The following is a 6,000-nucleotide window of genomic DNA, read 5'->3' as shown; positions in this document are numbered from 1 at the left end:
AAAAAAAATTATTCATTTATTTTATCTGACATGAGAATGGCTATACCTGCTAGCTGTTGGTTTCCAATTGTGTAGAATAGATTTTTTTCTATCCTTTTTCCTTGAGTCTGTAGCTTTAAAGTAAAGTTTTTCATCCATGCATCCAGTCTTTGTCTTTAAGTGGGGCATTCACCTTGAGTGTCAGTAATGGGATGCTACTCTGTTCGTCATGTTTGATGACAAAATAAATTACAAACCACAGGTTTTTCCTCTTATGCTATTGTTTTATAACTTTTATTTGTTTTTACACTGGTGGGTAACCATTGTGCTATAGCAAGTATATTGCACTTTTGAGCATTTCCTGTGTGACAGGTCTAGTAGTGACAAATTCCCTTTGGACATTTCAAATATTTTCTGTTGTTAGGGTCCATGTCTGTGGATCTATTGTGATTTTTTTGTGGGTGTTAAACTAGCTTGTTTGTTCATGCAGCCAGAATTTTTTCTTTTTTTTCCCCTTCATCTGAAACCTCTTCTTTCAGCTCAGCATTCAGGGGTTTTCATTGCACAGGAATGCAATGAAAGTGGGAACTCATCTATTTAGTGACAAGGAGGAGAAGACCCTAGATAATGTTGTGTGTCCTACTCTAGAGGCTTGGCCTGGTAAGAAAGGGTTAGATGCACTGAGAGCCTGTAATGCAACTGTTCCCCAGAGTCATCTCAGTCCCCTGAGGTTGTCACAGTCTAAGCCAATGTTGGGGGAATATTTGGCTATATTGGTAACTTGGGGCCTCTGCTGCTGCTGTAATCTAAGGCAGAGAATTATGCAAGTCCCTCTGTACAGAAGCAGGTGTATGACCTTGTCCAGTGCCTAGGCAGGGACTTTGGTGGGCACCTAGATGTATTATGTGGCTGCAGCCAGCAGTAGGGTGGGTCATGTGACCTTGGTCAGTGGCTGAGTGGGTCATGGGACCGCCACAAACAATCTTTATGTAGAGTAGTGGGCTGGTCTCTAGGCTGCTGTTAGAAGCTTAGACAGGGGGCTGGAAGAGTCCTTTTCCACTGAGGTTGGCATTGCAGAATTACTCTTCCAGTTTCTCCCCATGGTGGTCATAATGGCTATTCGACAGGGCTATCTAGGCAGTGGCAGCAGTCAGGTCTGGGGGCATTTGTTCCATCAGTCTAGGTACACAGCAGTGGGGACAACTTGTGGTTAGCAGATCAATGATAGAAAAGTGGACAACATATGTGTCATTGCATGGTGATGTGGGGGCGTGGCCTGTTGGCTGGTGCACAAAATCAGGAGACGTGGTCCACACACAGAGATGTGTGTATGTAGCCTACCAATCAGCATGCAGGGCTGGGGAGTGTGGTCGGCTACACAGAGTCTAGGTCTGTGAGGGTGTAGATATTCATGTGGCATGTGAGTCTGAGAGGCTCGCTCCTTGTGTTCGTGTATGTGATCACAAGGGGATGGCTCACAAGTTGGTATGTGGATGTACAGGGGCATGGCCTGCCACTTGGTGTGTGGGTCTATGGGAGCGTGAACCTCTGCTTGTCAAAGGGACATGGGTTTTGACCTCATGTTCAGGTGACTTATTCCACTGGTAAGTGTCTAGAACTTTGGGGACTGGCTGTAGGATGGCTGGGGCTCTCGCTTCAGTGGGGTGCTACTGAGGCTGCTACCATGGCACCTTAGACTCTGTAAAAGTTCTCTAGTGTGGGAGGGATTGGCTCCTTCCCAAGGGCATCTGTGCTCCCTGCTCCTTCTCCTACTGGAGAAGGGATGCCATTAGGGCAGTTGCTGTGAAGCCAATCTTTGCGTAGACTGGGTGCTCCAGAACTGGTAGCTCAGAGTGGTGTCAGCTGCGGTAACTGAACTGAAGCCAGCAGATTCCTCCTGAGCTTGCATGCCAATACAGTTTTACTATACAATCTACAAGCAGTTCCCTGATTAGTACAGAACATTGTAATGGTGGGGGCAGAGCTGACATTTCAACTCACACTGTCCATGTGGGAGTGTAGGACAATGGCATTCCATCCTTTATGCCTTCCCCATATGTAAGGGTATCCCCGAGGTATCTTCCATTCTTGGCAAATGGAACTCCTCATCCCCACCTCCTTCACTACGAGTGTCCTCTACTACTTCTCTAATGACTTATAATGCTCTCTCTGATGGAGCCCATCCGTAGGTGGGGATTTAATTTCCGTTTTTGGTCCTCTTCTAGAGAACCACATGTATAGGCTGCTTCTAATCTGCCATCTAGGTCAGTATATCCAAGAAAATCCCCATTCCTTCCATGGTTATTTTGTAAATGTTTAGTAGGAAAGTTGAGTTTAAAAAACAAATAACACTACATGAAATCATCATCATTTGAGCTGATTTATTTTTAGTTATGTAATAGAGCAAAATTAACAAAAAGTATATAACCTTTACCCAACCAGAAGAGTTGGTATCCAAATTCAGCCACTTATCATCTCTCAGAATTTAGAATTTATGGACATCATTGAAGATCTGCCTTTTCAGTTTTAAAAGTGAAGTAATTATAGCATTTTTAAAAAATTTTGCCAATTAAGACTGTACATGCAAGTCATCTGTCAATCTTAAAAAATCAATAAGTAATTGCTATTGCAAATAAATAGGCAGATTTGTTTCTTTGAGATTGCTGTCTTGCTAAAATTTATTAAAAACTGTTTTATTTTTCAAATATTATGTTCTTAAATTTCTAAATCTGTCTTCCTTTACATTTAGTGTTTATATGCTATTCCATGAAAAAGTTATATTTCAAATATTACCAAGTGTTCATATAATTTTAGCATATTAATTACACAAAATTTTAACATTTGTAAAAGCAAAATTTAATATTAACATTTTAATAAAAATGTTATTTTAAAGAAGATCATTCCTAGTCAAAGGTTAGACTGCATTTGTTCATAATGTTTCCATTTGTTATAAATAAACTTTCAGCTTTCATGAGATATAATTGAATCTTCATCTGCTGTCAGAAATAGAAAAGATGAATGTGCCACTGAGAGGAAGTACGCCCTGTGGGCTGAGATTGTAGTAACTGATTTTGAGTCTGTTACATCCCAGAATACACAAATGACTATACTCTAAGTAGATCTCTATCAAGCAGTCACCAGATATGGTTATAACTCACTTGAGGTTTCCATATAAAATGTCGCTGAATCAATTCCAGCACTTTTGGGAAAATTTGTGGTAATGCCATTGTTACCATTTTTAAAAAATGATGATACTATTTTACATATTTCCTGTTGTTAAACTACAGGGAAAAGAAGAAATATATGATGAGTTTTCTTGGATGACCATACTAAACTCAAGTTTTGTTTGTTAGCCAAAGCACTTCAAATTTAAAATTTCGGTAACCCAGGGTGAATTCTGCACTTTGAAATGCTTATTATAAGAAACAGTGCCATTGCATGTGTGTCATTAGAAAATAAAACCAATGGATCATTTGCACAGTTGAAGTCAACACTAACAGAAAGTCCTGGGAATCCACTGACATCACTGGAATACACCACTGCCGAGAGAAGCATATAAACAATGTATTTGAGCCAAATTATGATAGTAGTGTATTTCTGGTTTAACTAATTTGATGGTTGATTTTTTTTCTTTCTTTTTTTTTTTTTTTTTTTTTTGTGGGGTGGGGAGACAGAGAAACAGAAAGCAAGAGAGCAGAGAAACAGGGAGAAAGAAAAACATTTGAAAAACATATTTCATTTGTTGTTAAAATATTTAAAGATGAATTGCACAGAGATTGGAACCTAATTTTCAGAATACGAAATTATAGCATGTGGAGCATTTCCTGAATGCTCAATTCAATTCTTGATAATAACATTAGAAAAGTTTACATCATTCCTGGGATCAGATTAGTACCCACTAGAGAAACATGTGAATGATACACTACGCTCTAGTTCATCATTTGGCCAACTGCTGATTCACCAACTGTCATTCCATCCAGTTCACATGAGTCTGATGAGTGTGCCTTGAGTTATCACAACGGGAACAGCAAGACGAGGCAACAACAAAAAACTGAGTCTTTTACAACGGTATCCTTTAGGAAAATTATTTGCTCTTTTGAGATAACAGACATTGAAATAAATTGAGTATCATTCACATATTTAATCATTCATTATTATTAATGACATTTTAATCAATGTACAACAAGAAAAGTAGTATAAAGAGATTGAACTCACTATACTTAAATTATTCAGTTCAGTGTCTGGTGACTAGCCCATCTTTTTCGGCCAGTTTTTGTACAGAGCTGCCACAGAAAGCCTACTCATGTCTAAAAGGCTCTTGAAGGTTAAATTTCCACTGTTGACGAAACTACTTTTGGCAATCAAAGACTTCCTACAGATAAAAACCTAACGGCAGTCTTAAAGATACAAAGATGTTTCGTGGCAGGAACTATAAACACTGCTGAGCATTTGTGTCTTCTTGGAGAGATGAGATAATGTGAAAAGATTAGGTTGGCCTTTTTATACTTATACCTAAGTTTGCCACATAATCTATGCATACAAGTTTATTATATAATACTTACATTTAGTGTATAATAGGAAGTGTTTCACATTATTCTGGGGACTCAAAAAAAAAAAACCCATGTACCAATAAACAAAATAAATTACAAACCACAGGTTTCATACTGTGGTTTTTCTATGATATGTGCATCAATAATCAATAAATATATGTGCAAGTGTACATATAACTATATCAATGAAAAAAATGTTCAAATATGTAGATCTTTTAGCCACTTTCCTCTAAAGACTTTATAAATTTTCTGAAGTTATATTGTGCAAAATATTTATGGAAAGAATCAATGCCTTTTTTAGAGGATAAAAATTAAAAATTGAAATCTTCCTATTAAAAAAGTACAGTAATACCTTTTTATTGTAGAGCTTTGCTTAAAATGCCTTCTCTGACCTTGTCAAGAGCTTAGTAATAGTTGCCACCTAGTCATTTAAATTTAATAAAATATTTTTAGTTGTCTCATCAGCTAAAAATAGAAAAATTGTCAGGAAATTTTAGTCCTGTATAATTTGTAATAAAAAATTTGATAACAATAAAATTAGAAGTTAAAACCTAGTAATTTTATGAGTTTTGGACCTATTTATCAATATTTCTGTTAAAGGCAGAAGACAAGGATAGATCGATTGACTGTGTTGTTAATACCAGGAAGGAAAACCCCAGAGAGCTTATATTAATCAATTTATAGTTAATCATATGTTGGAGTATATGTGTGTGTGTGTATAATATATATGTATGTATATTTTTGTTTGTGTATACATACACACAAAGTATATATGTGTATGTGTGTGTCTGTGTGTGTATCTATCTCCAGCAATTAATCAGAGATGTCAAGACCAGGATAGCTATAGATTAGGTGATTGCTTATCTCTGATGTCCCTAAACACCAAGAAAAATTTCATATCATAGGAGATCATTTACATAGTACTGGCTATAGAAAGCTTTCCCCACATTTCTTGTGTCTGGGTGCCCTTTCTATATCAAGGTGAATGGGCACGACCACCTTGTATTTCTCATGTCATACAGATTAATTTCCTGTGACTTTGTGTTTCCCACTACTAAATTATTTGAGTGTCTACAGAATACCATGCTAGGTACTAGAGCCTACACACTGTCATATCCTCTCCCACTTAGCACAGTGCCTGGCAGATACTAGGGCCCAAGATATACTTGTTGAAAAAACTTTAAATAAGTGACGAAACAGAAAATTAGATAATTTAAAACGAACATTCTCTCTGAATTCTAAGTTATCTGATTACATGCCATGATTTCTAGATTTAAAAAATGATTATTCCTCAACTGTTGATAGTAAATGGCTTTAGACATTAAGGGAGCTTGAGCAGAGCTGCATACATATCCCACTGTCCATGCCTGGATGGCATGGGGAGAAACATCGTACTTGTGTGCGAGTCTCAGCTTTTTACATATCATGATTTTCTTTTCCTAAAGTGGAGCAGAGACCCAAACTATATGGT

Source organism: Otolemur garnettii, unplaced genomic scaffold (assembly GCF_000181295.1).
Source record: "Otolemur garnettii isolate 467f Iridium unplaced genomic scaffold, OtoGar3 scaffold00055, whole genome shotgun sequence".
Classification (NCBI taxonomy): domain Eukaryota; kingdom Metazoa; phylum Chordata; class Mammalia; order Primates; family Galagidae; genus Otolemur; species Otolemur garnettii.
The sequence above is the reverse complement of the archived record's forward strand: the minus strand, read 5'-3'. Positions refer to the sequence as shown.